This window comes from Ascidiella aspersa, chromosome 1, assembly GCF_963924565.1.
Source record: "Ascidiella aspersa chromosome 1, kaAscAspe10.2, whole genome shotgun sequence".
Taxonomy (NCBI): Eukaryota; Metazoa; Chordata; class Ascidiacea; order Phlebobranchia; family Ascidiidae; genus Ascidiella; species Ascidiella aspersa.
In genome coordinates this window covers 39613299-39630256 of record NC_139447.1, presented here as the reverse complement: position 1 = coordinate 39630256, position 16958 = coordinate 39613299, and the positions used below count along the sequence as shown (strand labels likewise).

The 16958-nt window shown below is 35.4% G+C and overlaps 1 long non-coding RNA gene and 1 pseudogene across 2 annotated transcripts; one reads left to right on the top strand and one right to left on the bottom strand.

Annotated features, from left to right (window-relative positions):
• The first annotated feature begins 3098 nt into the window (after positions 1-3098).
• LOC146170464 (uncharacterized) lies at positions 3099-4149 on the top strand. Of its 2 annotated transcripts, none has more exons than XR_014498762.1 (3): positions 3099-3192; positions 3441-3545; positions 3806-4149. It is a non-coding gene; the product is annotated as an uncharacterized LOC146170464 (long non-coding RNA). The 2 variants fall into 2 exon arrangements; XR_014498763.1 differs by having other exon boundaries at positions 3100-3192; positions 3422-3545.
• Positions 4150-12451: 8302 nt separating this feature from the next.
• LOC146170463 (uncharacterized) lies at positions 12452-14542 on the bottom strand (annotated as a pseudogene).
• Positions 14543-16958: the final 2416 nt, after the last annotated feature.

The following is a 16958-nucleotide window of genomic DNA, read 5'->3' as shown; positions in this document are numbered from 1 at the left end:
GGTGTCGTCTGCGATATCAAACCATTGTTTTACTTTGCCTTTTTTCATGTCAGGCACTTTGTAGTCGCGTTTGCGCCTCTTCTTGTGCTTTGATTTCTTCTTCTTCTTTTTCTTCGCCTTCCTTGACTTCGTTCTTGTCTCTGATGATGAGGATGAAGACGAGGATGATGAGGCGGTGTCACTGTCTCCGGAGCGAGTGTCTTTGTCTTTTTCTCCTCCTTCTCTTTGTCTGCTTTCTTCTGTTGCTGTCTTTGTTCTCTCTGGTGTCTTCTGCTCTTCTCCTAGGTTCTCCCAGTTTGGTTTTGGAAGTGAAAGCAGTCCAGATGTGCTTGGTTGATCTTCGTGGCTTTCTTCTTGTGTTGAGGCCTTGTGCTCAGGAATTTGTAACTTTTCCTGTTGTTGCAGCAGTTTGCTCATCTTTTGTGATAATTCTTCGGCTTCCTTTTCTCTTTGGAGTTGAGCTTGTTGGAGTTGTTCAATTTTTTCTTCCAGCAAGCGAGTTTGTTCGAGATGGTCGTCTTGCTGCTTCTTTTGGTTCATTTCCAATTTGTGCTCTTGTCTTTTCAATGTAGCTTCCACTTCTGCTTGACGATCTTGTGCCTGCTCTTCAAATACCTTTGATGCTTGAAGCTTCTTTTCAAGTGATTCAACCTTTGCCTGTAAGGTCTCTTGGTCAACATCATCAGAGGGCTTTTGTTTTGGCATTTTGTTTGTGTGGTTAGTAGGGGGGAGGGGTTAGTAAGGTTTATTGGTTCGAGTTCGATTTCTGACAGAAAACAGAGGTCTTCTCAGTTAGCTATAGCGTAAACAAGCTTTTATGCCGGTCTCGGTTAAGCGCGGTTTAGAGGGTGAGAACCGGAAACTATTTTGGTGTTAGCCAAATTTCGCTGTGCCTGCCGTTACGGTTTAAGCGCTTTATATTAAGCAGTTTACTCGAAATATAAAAATGCCAATCCAACAGTCATTCAGCACAACACACAACATTCAATGGGCGTAAACTTATTAATGCAAATTATGCGATAAATTTACACAATTATTTTGCAGGAAAATTCGACGATTTTTATTTGAAAATTCGACAAGCGAACTATCAGTTATTTTCGAACGAAAATCCCTTGTCTATCTTACTAATTTTATAGTTGTGACGTGAAGAAAATCGCACGTCCTTCTGAAGTTCCCTGGGGACAAGATCGTACACGAAGCCGGTTCCGTTCCTCCAAAATAATCCTTTGACGCTAGGTCGTCTTTAAGGTCGCACGCTGCCGGTGCGGGGAATGTGAAGGAATCCTAGGCTGTTCGTACGAGAGGATCTTCCCGGGGGCCGTTGAAAGGGCGATGTATCTTCTTCGGGGAGAGACGATTGACTGTCGTCTCTCTAATTGTCGAGATTTTTAGTCCGTTTCTTCTGAGACTTGCCTGCTTTTGATTGCAATGTTCTGTCTTCAGATATCTTCCGAAGAACAAGGAGGTCACCAGTGAAGCGTAGAGGGGTAGTTGGGAGCTATAAGAAGGCTGCTGACCCTATAGACGAGGGCCGACGGCTGCCTAAGTCTCTTACAAGTTCTTAATCCGACTCCAAAGGAGCAGGCCGCTAGAATACCTGTCCTTAACTTCTTGTACTCTAAGCAAAGACAATCCACTCAGTAGATAGTTGCTCTTAGAGTATATTCACAAATCTCAGAAATACAGCGATAAACAGAGCGGTGATTCAAGCCGCTAATCAGTAAGACGTATAAAGTAGAATGAATTGTCAAATGCGGAAAAGCAATTCGCTAGGTGCGGCGGTCACACGTCAGTGGACAATGGTCACGTGTATAGTGACGTAAAAGTAGGCTATATGCTACAGTGACAGGTGAAATTTCTTAACGTCCTGCCACTACAATATTACAGTTTTTTTTATAGTAAAACGAAACTTTGAAGGAATAGTATTGATAATTTACTTTGATAGAAGTGCTGGTTATCGCATCCCATATCACATCAGTACGAAAAAGGTGAATACTATCCGTTAGGAAGGTAGTAAACTCTCGCAGTGCAGTTCAGCCGATGCGAACAACTTTTAACAGCTTGTCACTATGAAATTTAGCTCTTATTTGCGGCTTAATGCAACTTTTATCAGTTTATAGTAATGCTATACCTCAATACTATTATAGGTAATACATTTCACTAAAAAGTAGGGAAAACATGTGTTTTAAATGTCGATATTCTACAGTGACAGGTGAAAAACAGAAACACTTTATTACCAGCCTGTCACTATGAAATTTAGCTAGTATTTGCGGCTTAATGCAACTTTTATCAGTTTATAGTAATGCTATACCTCAATACTATTATAGGTAATATATTTCACTAAAAAGTAGGATAAACATGTGTTTTAAATGTCGATATTCTACAGTGACAGGTAAAAATCAGAAACACTTTATTAGCAGCCTGTCACTATTATATTTAGCTAGTTTTTGCAGTTTAATACAACTTTTGTGATATTGTAGTTATGTTATACCCTAATGAGACTGTATAATTATCATATTTTAATAAAAAACGTAGGAAATATCTGTTTTAAGTTTCAATATTGTGCGATGACAGGTAAAATTGCAAAAGCACTTGACCAGCCTGTCACTACGATATTTAGCTAATTTTTTGCAGTTTAATGTAACTGTCATGATATTTTAGTTATGTTAATAAGATCTTTATAAGATTGAAGTAAGAAAATATGCGTTTGAAGAGTAATATTCTGCAGTGACAGGTAAAACAGCATAATTTCAGTAGCCTGTCACTATGATATTTAGCTTGTTTTTTTTCAGTATTGTAACTTTTATAAGATTATCGTAAGGCTATGCTTAGATAGGATGTTTATGTTTACATTACCATTTAGAAGTTGAAATATAACTAATAATCGATCATAATTTACAGAAATATTTTCAGCAGCCTGTCACTATAGAGTTTGGATGTTTTTGCATTTTATGGTATTGAACAGAGTCATGTTATATACCCTGATAGGATATTACTAAATGTAAAACTTCAGTTTTGTAACAGTGATAATATTCATTTGGTAAGTTGGTTTATCTCCAAATAGGTTTGTTGCAATAATTTGATTCCCTGTTTGTTTTAGAATTAATTAACTAGGGTTTGGTAACTGAAAACATGTTTATGTTTTAAATTCATTCATAACACTGCTTCTGATTTGGATTAATTAGTTATATGGTAAGTGCTATTTTTATGCTTGTTCAAAATATGTCTGAATAATTATTTTGAAATTACTTGGGTAAAATAATTTGTTCTTTTAGTAAAACCTAATCAAAAAGGTTTGGTTAATCTAATATTGTGTTTTTTAGTATTATCTTGTTTTTTATTATTTTTTCACATTTCATTTAAAATGCTTTTTTAGATTGACAGTTTTAAATACTATTGTTGTCATTTTATTTTATTCAAGCTGAATTTGTTTTACAAAGCATTCCCAATCCCTTGAATGATGATCCTGGTCTAAGTTATCGAGTTTGGCTTTCTTAAAGTGCTTGGTTGCTACCAAAACTTTGTTTGTATCATGGAATGACAAGGTTTGTTTATTTTCCAGCTTTTAATGGGAATTTAAAAAATTATTTCAAATTGAATAATATTGCAATTTATCGTTGTAAATTAAACTACATGTAAATTTAAAATCAGCTCCGCTCAAATAATCAACATTAAATTGAGACTTTTTTTTGTGAAACTAGGTGGTGGTTGACTAGAAGAGGTTAAGAGCCGCTGCTGTGCATCAAGGCACATAAATAAAGGTATAATAATACCATTTAATAACAACTATCCTTTCTACTTTTAGTCTGAAGAATACTAACAAAATTCAATCAGATAAGAAGAGCATGCACAACTATTCAACTTTACAGGACCCAACTAAGAAGTTGTTTGTGTAATGACTCTAACACTTTTTTAATAATCTTGGTACTTCAAATTTTTTCATGTTTAATAATACTGTATTTTATTTACATGCTGTGTTTATGACAGACGCTGGTAATACCAACAGGGGTCGTGATTTTTTTTCCAGAATGCCCTTGAACTGATTACACTAACATTTTGTCATTATGCATATGTTTTTCTGTTTGAAATTATGCACTATAGTAGTGTTAACCAACTCTTTTACCTTTCAATAAACAAAGTTAAATGGTGTAGCTATTCTTTTATTTCATGGACCATAACGAATAATAACAGAATCAACAATTGACATAAGACTAAATAAAGACAAGATAAAACATCTGCAGGAAAGAGGGCCAGAGGTTTTTATGGAGAGTTGACCCAAAGTAATAACTCTTAATCTCAAATCAATTAGGTCATCTTTACTGAGATCGTCAAATGATTTTGAATCCATGTTTCAACTTGCCAATCCTGATTTGATTGACATGCGTTGTGGTAGATGTAGTATTTTAGTGTCAATGTACAAACGGTAGGCAGCAGCGGATTTATTTTAATGCATACCGGTACAGTTTATTCTTGAGCTTGACACATGTGCATTGAGAGAAATCTCAAAAAAAAAATATTGTCGTGACAAAGCCACTGCATAATATCAAAGTTTAAAACACATGTTTTTTGACTAAAATAGGCTAAATTCATAGTGACAGGCTGTTAAAAGTTGTTCGCATCGGCTGAACTGTCACTGCGAGAGTTTACTACCTTCCTAACGGATAGTATTCACCTTTTTCGTACTGATGTAATCTGGGATGCGATAACCAGCACTTCTATCAAAGTAAATTATCAATACTATTCCTTCAAAGTTTCGTTTTACTATAAAAAAAAACTGTAATATTGTAGTGGCAGGACGTTAAGAAACTTTACCTGTCACTACAGAACATTTACCTGTCACTAGTCTCAAAGCAGCCGTATGTCACCCTACTGACAGCTGGCAGTAGTAGTGACAGTTTGGGCTCAAACTGTTAGTAGTTTATTTAGTTTCGTTTTACTATAAAAAAAACTGTAATATTGTAGTGGCAGGACGTTAAGAAACTTTACCTGTCACTACAGAACATTTACCTGTCACTAGTCTCAAAGCAGCCGTATGTCACCCTACTGACAGCTGGCAGTAGTAGTGACAGTTTGGGCTCAAACTGTTAGTAGTTTATTTAGTTTCGTTTTACTATAAAAAAAACTGTAATATTGTAGTGGCAGGACGTTAAGAAACTTTACCTGTCACTACAGAACATTTACCTGTCACTAGTCTCAAAGCAGCCGTATGTCACCCTACTGACAGCTGGCAGTAGTAGTGACAGTTTGGGCTCAAACTGTTAGTAGTTTACTGACACCTGTCACTGACAGGTAGTAGTGACAGGTGTCATTAAAAAAGTCACGACCCCTGTTGATAAACATGGCAGCAGTTTGACAGAACAAAAGGAATATTTAAGGTAACATACCTTGGTGACGGCCAAAATACCGTAGGCCTACATATTTTGCCAAACATTTTATAATGCATGCAATGATAAAACTTTTTTTAAGGCTGGTCAAGAATCCTACAACAATCCTACAAAATTTTACCACCGTCTTGAGAATGGACTATATTTCTTAGATTTTGAAAAAAAAAATTAATATTCGAAAAAATATTAATATTCAATATTAATATTCGCCATAAAAAATAAATTAAAAATTTCATCCCAGGTTGAAACTCATTTGTTTGAGTAGCGCAGGAGTAAATCTTTCCAATGATGCCTCGCTTGCTATAAATTTGTTGGGGAGTAAGGGTTTAATTCGGCAAAAACCGATATTAATATTCATGACATATCGCGATAATATTTGAAAGTCTCTAGTACCCTCATTAAAAATCACAATCGAACAAAACTTCGTTCATTTTCAAAGGCGTAGTTTGTCAAAGAACAAAAAAAAATTTTAAAATTTTAAAGTTTTAAAAATTTCATATTAATCTATTAATAGTCCCGATATCGCGATTTTTCACCCAAAAAACATCCGACCACAATAGGCACAAATAACTTTCATCCCACCATAAAACCAAACACATTGCATAGACATTGATCTCACCTTTCCAACGATACTACTAGGGATGTTCAAAGTAGAATCCCAAGGTATTCTAGAATAATAGGTTTCGAATCTAGAATAACGAATCCAGAATAGCGAATCCTAGTATATTTTTATTAAATTATTTATCCTCGATTTTGTTTGGGGAAGGGATTAATCTTAATCTACCCTACAGGGCCCACAATCACAGCAATAAATCGCCCAAACGATTTTCTAACATGTGTAGTTGTGTACATTATATTAAAAAACTCTCTCATATGTTTAACATTCTTAACAACTGTCATTTGAAGCAGTTCTGCAAACTGTAATATGTCAACTGTCCAGGTTGTGTCCAAAACTTATATTTTTGCCAATAGTGAGAACATGCAACACTGCACACAGAAGTCTTAAGCAATTCGGTCCTTATTTTGAAAGCATTGTTAATCTTATTGCTTCTTTTTTGACTAACATGATCTGTTATGCAGTCAAATAATGTACTACAAAGAATACAAAGTTATTATTGACATAACGAATTCTTGACAATTACGTTGTGCATAACTGCATAACTTCCCTGAATATTGGCCTAAAGTTGACCTTAAGTAACCCTAGAGCGCATTTTGTGGACGGCCAGCACGTTTTACAACGTAATATTACTTTTGCAACTTAACGCATTTAGGGAAATTGCGAACTCCACACCAGCCATTACACGTTAGCCGCTCGCCCAATAACGCTTGATTGACACTTAATTATTAGACGAACGTTATCGCGAGACGCAGTAATTGGTCGCCCGAAAAAACGCTGACACTGCACTACGAGGTTGCATTTAAAGCAAGCACTATAAATTGGTCGCCGCGGCGACAGGCCAACTTACCACACGCGTTTGTGCAATTAGGCCATCTGGATTCGAATCCAAGGATTCGATATTCTACTTTGAGCATCCCTAGATACTACACATGATGCCACTAATATGGGGGATAAGGGTTTAAATCGACGATAACCGATATTTATATTCATAATTAACCATGCGATATAATCGCGATTTTTGCTCCCAGTAGCATTCCCTTAAAATGAAGTGAAATTTTCACTTGCCAACCGTTTAACCAACAAATTGGGGTAGACCTTGATCACACCTTTCCAACGATACTACACACGATGCCACATATGGGGGATAAGGGTTTAAATCGACGATAACCGATATTCATATTCATAACCGATGGCGATAATCGTAAAACGCCTGTAGCTCACACAGTTCGAAATGACTTCTCACATATAGTGTCAAAGAAAAAATGGCTTTGTTCTAACCACGTCCTCACATTCATTGTCTTTCTTTGAGCTTTTAGAAGTCTCTGTACCAAACTATTGTTCTCGTGCCATAGTATTTGTTATCTTTTCTCACCAACTGCTCGTGCCGAACATGTAAAGCGAAAAAAGTACGTAGAATGTCATTATTTAAAAACTCTGTTTCACTGTCAAATTATTACAGTATTAAGAAACTTATGAGCTTTACTTGTAGTATTTCAGGTTTAATATATCCACTAGATCGCAATTTTCAGTAAACATCTGTTTTGACAAGTCAAACGCGACAAGGTCTCACAAATATGAGCAGGCCTACGACATATTTCAGCCATGTCATAAAATTTAGCAAAGGTCAAAATATTTTCTGAACTTGTAATTTTCGTTTTGGACTTTGCTATACATCCAAAACAGTGCTGTACATCCCAACAAAGGAAATGTATGTTTATATTTTAGTTATTCAATATCCTAAATGTATTTCATTGTTTAAGAATGGTATTTTAGCCTAGGTACATACCAAAAAGTTGCTTACTCCAAAGTTGTTTACCAGAAAGTTGTTTACTCCAAAGTTGCTTACCAGTTTTTAATTTGTTTGTTAGCATGGTCGGTATCAGCGTCTGATCGGCCCGCTCGGGCTCAACCGCCTGTAATCAATGGCTCAAGCAATCAACGAGAGACCTTCTATATAACGCGTGCCTAAAGTCATTCTAATTCTAGTCTTTAAGACCCTCTAAGTACTACCATTATACTGTTAAAATTATTGAATTTCTATAACATTCTGTGAAATAGAATGCCTTATATTCGAACCGACGATGCTACTTTCAGCTGGAGCAAGGTAAGAGTATGGGGAATTTTGTATATCTTTTTCATTAAAATAATTTACATTTTCGCAGTAGCTTACATAGTTGTTATTTATCACAGGTTAGAACCTTGGTTTAAGGTACTCGGCCTCCAGCGAATAACTACGGCAAAGGAATTTGCGGGAAGCAAGTGAGCTGGAAGGTTCCTTTACCGTGCTCCCGCAAACGGCTCTTCTATTTTTCCGACAGCAATGCTCGGAACTTGGTTGAGCCCTGCCTCGTAAGGCCATCGTCGAACTTCGCGTTCGATGTATGCGCCGTCAGTATCCCCGGGGGTACCACCAGGCATGGTATTACCGAGCTGTCAAACAGCCGAATACTGGATCGAGTTGCTGCCGTCGTTATTGGCCTTGGCACTAACGACGTGGTCAGCAGCAGCCCGGAGGAAGCATCAGCCTATCCTTCAAGGTATTGTTTGATAATGTTTTATTAGTTTACCTTATATACGTTTTTTTTACTATGTTTCTTTTTAGACTTGTTTCTAAGATCTTGGAGGATACGAGAGCTCTGATCCGCCTCACGAAAGCGCTGTATCCAGGAGCGAAGGTTGTTATATGTCATTTTGTGTACAGGTTACCGTTTTTCATGTGAACTTATTGTAATTTGTTGCATTAGATCTTCCACACCGGAGTGCTGCCCCAGTTGACTCCCCAGGACTGCATGGTGCAGCAGTTCAGCGCGATGAGGATCAGCGTCGAGGAAGAAGGGGCGGAGTTTCTCGGCCTGGACGTCCCCTTCGCAAATGGGAAGTGGTCCGACAGCCTCCATATTTCCCTGAGTGCTGTCCGTGTTTATTTTTTGCAGATTGAAGAGAGAGTCACCAGGTGCTTGGCGGAGGAGGAGAAGAGAGCTGTCCCGAACCCCCTGATGCGAACCCCCACTTCCCAGCTCTTCCCACAACAGAAGTGAGCATATGTGCATGTATATGTGGTGTTTAATTTAATGCCATTTTGAACGCTAAAAACTAATTTATGAAAAACATGAGTAGGCTACATTATAAACTTACACATCCCTTTTTCAGGTGTGTCACAAAGCGACCAAGGAGGTTCGTGTCGTGCACACCAAACAAGATGGTGCTTTGTCTGTGGTAAGTGAATGTTCTCAGATCTTCCCCAAGGCACTAAGAGGAAGCACCCCCTTTTCGTCGATGCTCGAATTTGGTTTTCACGCAAATGAGGTAGGTCTGCAGATAACAAATTAATTCAGCAGATAACAAAATTATTTCATGCGAACTGTGTGAGCTACAGGCGTTTTACGATTATCGCCATCGGTTATGAATATGAATATCGGTTATCGTCGATTTAAACCCTTATCCCCCATATCAGTGGCATCGTGTGTAGCGTCGTTGGAAAGGTATGATCAAGGTCTACCCCAATTTGTTGGTTAAACGGTTGGCAAGTGAAAATTTCACTTCATTTTAAGGGGATGCTACTGGGAGCAAAAATGGCGATTATATCGCATGGTTAATTATGAATATAAATATGGGTTATCGTCGATTTAAATGCTTATCCCCCATATCAGTGGCATCATGTGTAGTATCGTTGGAAAGGTGTGTTCAAGGTCTACCCCAATTTGTTGGTTAAACGGTTGGCAAATGTTTTTATATTTTAATATTCGGCGAATATTAATATTCAATATTAATATTTTTTTTAAATTTTTTTTTTGATATTCCTAAAATATAGACCTGTCTAAGTGTGGTTGTAAAATATTTTTTTTCTAGGTGCTGAATAAATTGTTTATTTTGTCTTTGAAATTGTAGGATAAGATAGGGCGAAATTTTGTAGGTTGGCTAGAGTTATTAAAAATAGTATTAGGATCAATGACTCCTAAAAATAACTTTCGTAATTAGTGGCTCTATCGACTCTGATTCACTGCATTTAAAAAAAATTCAAGCATTTTTATTATGAAATACATTTAAAATGAGTGATTGTACAACGTTAAGTCTGGCCATAGTTCCGTAAATTAAAAAAAAACTTTAACACAAAAGTTTATTTTGCAAAACCAGAAAATTGAAGGCGTCACGGCACGCATATAGCACAAAAACAATTAAGGGAACAAAAAATACTCACTACAGGGCATAAACCAATCGTAAGATAAAAAGTTGGAAATGGTCGAATACAAAATTTTTAAACAAAAAGCGCAACCCAAACTGCAGCAGCAATATTTGCGAAATAACCTACTTTAAACAAGATTATAAACGAAATACTATCGATAGATAGGTAATATAAAAATGCAACAGAAAAGAATTAAATATAACCTCAAACGATAAAGGAAAATGGAATTATAGTAAAAATAAATGAAAAATGAACAAAAAATAAAAGGCGACGTGGCATGCCATAGCATTGTTTTACATTAAAATATCGCCTTTCTTTTTTGTCAATATATATTGCAGAATTGCTCATACAATTTTAAGTAACGAAAAATCTGGCGAGAACTGCGCGGTTTTTCTCCACGGAGATCGTTTTTCTTTTATCTGTATATCTTCTGGTAAGAATTAGCCACAAATCCTACATCTGCTTGTCTGTCTGATTTTAAGTTCGATAATAATCGGCTGCCGGACAAATACCGCCTTACCATCACAAGCGGTGGAAAAAGTAATCAGTGAACACAAAGTGTGCACCTTTTTAGCCACTTTTGGCGCACATGCACATTAAGAGCACATCAAATTCACGTAAGGTGCACATCAGATGCAGATTTAGTGCACATTTGGTGCAAATATCGCAAGTGCACAATGTGCACATTTTGGTTTTGAGCCCGTCTCTAACCTGCACCCTAACCCAAATAATGTTTGTTGTGGTATGATTTTTGGCCAGTGCCATGTTTAGTATTTCTGTTTCGTCGTTGTACACATTACAAGTAAAAAGAATTTTTAAATCATGAAATATTTCCCCTAAATTGTTAGCAATATGTTTTTGTATTAGTTACAGCCGATGGTATTGGCATCAGTGGGAAAAATGTTTCTTTGCCATTCTACAACTCAACTAAAAACGAAAACTGGAATCCGAGTTCAGAATTGGAGGTACAGATTGACTCCCCCAAACAAAATAAAAGACACTGTATGTTAACATGGAGTTCAAAAAAAGTAAGAACCATTTTTTTTAAGTATGCAGCATGTGTAATGCCTTCTAGATTGCAACAGCGGTTCCCAAACTTTTCTAAAAAATTTTCATCATTGTAAATGCTTTACAAGAGACATCATGAAAACACGCTATATTATCGAATAAATAAAGACTAATAACGTAGCTTGATAATAAATTGCGAAGCCAAAAGGTCGAGTAAATCTAAATCATCTTGATTAAGACGTTTCAATGTAAATTTACAACTAAACCATTCATTCGAAAAGTTGCCACAGGCACTAGAGGTTCTGTGCTGCGCGACGCTTTTAGTGGGTTGTTTCTACTTTCAAAGGCGTCCGCAATGGTTTGGATTCGTATCGTAACATAATTGCGATATAAAATATTCACAGTCAGTTATTTTTTAAGCTTCGGCTTGGTTAACAGCTATGAACTTAAAGAGATCGCAACAACACACTTTCATAGCCTAATTCGCTAATTCTCAGCTGTAGTTATACACAAGCAGGCGATATTTTAAGTTTGGTCCCTTCAAATATCTTAAAAAACACTGCTTACAAATAGTATAACAAGACATTTGCATTCGAACTTATTGTTACCAAAAACTGCAGCAATGACGATTTTTTTAAAACGGGACAAAGAGTGTTTATTACAAGCTTCAAACGTGACTTCGTGTTTAATTTAAGGAAATAGCACTGTTGAAACCGCGAAGCACTGTTGAATTATTGCAAAGCGTAAAGTTGAGGGTTTATTCAAAGAAAGCTAACCAACGAACAGTAAGCATACTGCAATTGTTTGGTTATGATTACATTTTTGCGGTTATACCATGTAAAAAACAGTTCCCTATTGCTCACCAAATACGAATCCAGGGTGTGGCAAGAACGCTTAATTTTCTACTACTTGCACAATAGAGAAATAGCTAATAAAGTGAAAGATATTAATTTTTTTAACATTTATAAACAACTGAACAGTGACCCATTTTACAATCGATTTGTTGAAACACAAAGTACCAAATTCGACACTTGTCAAACATAAACAGAGGAAGTTGTAAGATATATAATGCATCTTTTTATTAAAGTCCTTGGACATAATTTTGCTAATCACTTACTTCAAAAGTACACGAAACAGTCAGCAAAACTTACACGTGGCTTAAGAGGGGACCTTAAAGTTCCCAAAAAATAAAGCATTTATTTCAACATTGTACGTTTTATGTGTTTGTAACTCGAGTATAATAAATGCAGCAATATTTTATTCATTTTCTAATCTCTGGTGTTTGGGAAGAGGTTCATCACATACTGATGTCCAAGCACTGAGTTTACCATAAGTAGTGATTTACTGCAGATATGTGATGCTATAGTTTCTTCACAAGCTCTGTGACCATAATCTGTAAATCCAACCAATTTTCCATACTTGTAAACCAAATTTTCCTTTACTGCATGTCAAAATGAGTAAAAATTAGCTTTTTAAGATTTAAAAAACACAAAACTTAGAAAAGTACTTTTCATTTCATCAATAGTAATGAATGCATCAACAGGTATAGTTAGCTTTGCTAGTTCCAAAAATATTTGTTTGTTTATGCCAGCTGAACCCGTTCCAGAGATCCTAAAATAATAAACCAATTATGGTATCTACTATACAGTTTAATTTTTGAAAAAATACCTATAATGGCGTAAAGTCTTTGCTGATGGAAGTACAAGTACTCCAGTCGTTGATAGATGTCTGTACGCAGCTGGAGATCGAGCATAAAGTTCAATTGCCCATCTGATAACATCAGGGTGATATCGATGACCATTTATTGTTCGGTTTGCATTGTTGTGTTGGATTTCCAAAAAACATTTTTTGCCATGCATTCATTTCTCCCACTTCTTTTTTAATTAAGTCCTACAAATCATTTAACGTTTGATTTCATGCTTTTATAAATCTTAATGATACAGATCATTTTAGGAAACACAGAAGTGCTTTACCCCTATATCAGCATGAAGATCTTCAGTCACTACTACACCATTCTCGTAACTTTCATCTGGCACATCTGTTTTTGTTGCATATTTGCGGTTATATGCTGTCTTTACATCATACCTCATACAGTTAATGCAGTTTTCCCCGAATTTTACTACATAAATACATTCTAAAAATATTTACAGTGTAAGAAGAACACAACAAATGCTTTACCGTAAACATCACAGTTTGGAGATCTAATAATCTTTTCTGATGCCAAGTGGTTTTCTTCCCACCATTGAAGTACTTGTTTAGGTGTATTTTTTGTTGACTGATTTACACCTTTGCATATGCTCATTTCTTCAAGCTTAACTGTACAAGTTGTAACGTTGTTGTTTGCAAATAAGGGTCATTCAAAACTTTAGTTATTTTAAGATAATACGCTGTTAAATGTCATGAATACCTACCCAGAAAAGAATTTAGGGTGGAATATTTAATGTCCAGCTTGGGAGAAACCAATCTCCACCCTTGATATGCAATCCAATTTACTTCAATTGATGGTGATATACAGACACTGAACAAAATCATTAAAATAAATTAAGTATGCGGTGAAGTAATATACAATTACAAATTCAGTGGACCTCACAAACCTAACACTGGGATGAATGTAAGTTTTTTCATGAAGTTCAATAAAAAAACATTCCTGTCGTGTTGTAAAATAATACTGCAAATAAACTTATATATTTGGGAGGTTTAAATTTACCTACCTCTAAATGCTTTTCCAATTTTTTTGCTTGCTAATTCTAAGTCATTTAAATTTGAGTGCCTAATCTTAGCTGAAGGAGGCTGTCTGTCTGTTGGTGGTTTTCTGGCTGACTAAGATTAATAAAAAAATTAAAAGTTATAGACTACAACATTCAGATGCACTTACAAAATATATTTCGTTATAAAACTTACCTTTTCTTTATTGCAATAAGATTTTGTAGGCAGGAGCAATGTTGGAAGTGCCCCAATCGCTAATCGTTTTCTTGTTCCATGTGCAATAATTTTCTCTTTTTCAAAATTGGCTTCACAAATCGCCGCCCTGAATATATTATCATTTTCTTAAAACGAGCACTTATATACAGAAAAACAGCAACCTACGTTTCCTTATGTAACATGTGTTTAATTTTGTCATTTTGGCAAGGATCTCTAAACTGCAAAATAAAATGACGCAAGCTTGTCCTGTGCGCTTTTTCCTCTTCATTTTTTGCCAAATCTGGTCTTCCTATGGAAAACAAACACTAACAAACTTTGATCGGTTTGTATAATTGCACCCCGGAATGCAACAGTGTGTCATGTTCACTTTTTTATCCACTGCTGTATCAAGCGACATTGGAAAAGGTCGAATCTTACCCGGTTCATCCAAGCGTGACCGATCTGCCGATATTTACGAGTGTCGCCTCTAGTATTAGTGCTCTATGATCAGACCATCATTTTATTTTTATCGCAAAGACAAGTATGTGAATATTGCTTTTTCCAATCATCAAACTGTCCTGGCAATAAGTTGTTGTACTTTTACGCCTTTTCCATTCCCCGAATCAAAGACTGGATTGTTATTTAAGTTAGTTCACGATTTTAGCTTGTAGTCACACTCAGAAAATCTTTCACGAGAATTTGTTTGCCAAGGTGTCTGTGGTATGTTTTGGGGTAAGCTTCTAGTTATTGATCCAGAAAGTGCATTAAACTAACATGCATTTACCAAGTGAAAGGGTTTACCATAATAAAGTCAGATATATTGGTCAATTTTTACTAATAATGTTGTTTATAATTTTCTGAAGTTAGTGAGAATTTTGTGTAAACTTCTAGAAAATACTTGTTTGGTAATATTAAACCTGCTATGCATTCTCTCCCTGGGTTAACAATTTATGGAACTAAAGAAACTGGTACTGGAATACAATTTCAGCAGATGCTGCTTTCCAAGTGATCTAACAGGTACCTCGAGTGCTCGCTGATTAAATTAATTTATTATATGCATTTTTTATTAAGTTATGGGATTATTTAACAGTGTTTGATTTAGTTGAAATAAATAATAATCATTATCTCATAAAAATTATTTATACTTTTTTTATAGGTTTGGAATCAAAACAGACAAATCTGGAAATATAATTTCTATGAGGGGAGATGTAAACAAGCCTGCATTAAAAAAACACTTTTAATCATGTTCTTGATGTCACATACTACAGTTCACACCTAACAAAAAGTCAACAGTTTTGCTTGTTTTATTAAACTTCATAATATACATTTATTTTTTGTATGATACAAAATGAAACAAAATTTTACAGTTGATCTCTGCTTTCTTTTATATGAAAAAATAATGAACTTGAATTGAATCACAGCCAGGGGGCAGCTGACTAGATGACTTAACAGTCTTTCGCCGCCCCCTGGGAACTACGGACGCTTCTTTATTATTTCAAATTTTGCATGCATGGTACCGTTGTTCCGAAATAAATTTATATCTATCTATCTATCTATCTAAACGCTGCGAATTAAATTGATGCTTGCAAAACCACAAGTAAAAAACATTCTACTAAATTTCATATTAAAATCAGTACAATATTATTCTAGAGATTTGACTACTATTTAAAGAATGATAAGATTGATTGTAGTTGTGACTTGTTTGTAACATTGGAAACTGACAAACTTCTTTCATTGTCCTGGCGTTCTTCCACAAATATACGGTTTCTTTGTCAAGATGTAAGATTTCAGTTCTGTAGCTAAAATATTCTTCGGAATTCGGCAAGTGCCTGATTTTTCAGCCAAATGCACAAGCTTGCATGATATTATCTGCTCTAGGGCTCCAGGCTATATTTATTCAATTTTGGTAAAACCACACGAGGTCACTTGTAAGAAAGGTTATAATAAGATAACATTTACAAAATTACACCTATTTCAAAACAGTACTAATAGTTAGTTGTTTTTAAAGGATGTGGATCACTCGAATATTTTCCTAAGATGTGAGGTATCTTGTATTAAAAGGTGTTAAATTAATGTTGAGTACTAAAGAAATATCTGGTGAAAATTTTAAGTTAATGCACAAGCAATACAATGTCCTTTAGAATACTATACAGAAGATATATTTTTGAATTAAAAATGTCTGTTAAAAAGTGTGAATGAAACAACTTGTAGGTTAAAAAACAGCAGTACCACAAAAAACTACAATATTCCCTCATTAAAATGCTTATTTCAGCTTTGTTCGCAACTAGCTGGCCTTAAATATTCTAATTACATTTTATTTATAATTTAAAGTTGACGCAAATGCTTCCTGGTACCGAAACCCTATTTTAAGTACAAAATTAAAGTTGTAACAGTACATGTTTAACAACTTCTCGCTACCAGTATTTGAAGAAATTGCGAATAAAAACTGATTCTAGATATTAATTAAAGTTAACTTAAAACGAATAATTAGCTTCACAATAGATTCTACAAAAACAAAGCGCGAAAACACGTAATTGAAAACCACGAATAACCATTGTAAAAGATAGGCGCTCGCAACTGTTCATCTGGCTCACGCAACGCCTCTAGTGGTGGAAACCATCCAATTAGTAAACCCTAGTTCAGTGGTTCTAAACCCTTTTTTCTTTCGTGAACCATTTTCGTTGCAATTCTGTGGGTCAATAATTTAAAAAAATTAAGTTAAGAAAAAAACAGAAGAAAATATTTAAAACATTTATTCAACCGTGGGCCTACAGTAAAAAGGGACGATTCGGGATTTGCGAGTAGAGAGGGACAAAACGGGTTTTATGTTGTTGAAAAGTAAGTTTTTATTTTATTTTTAATT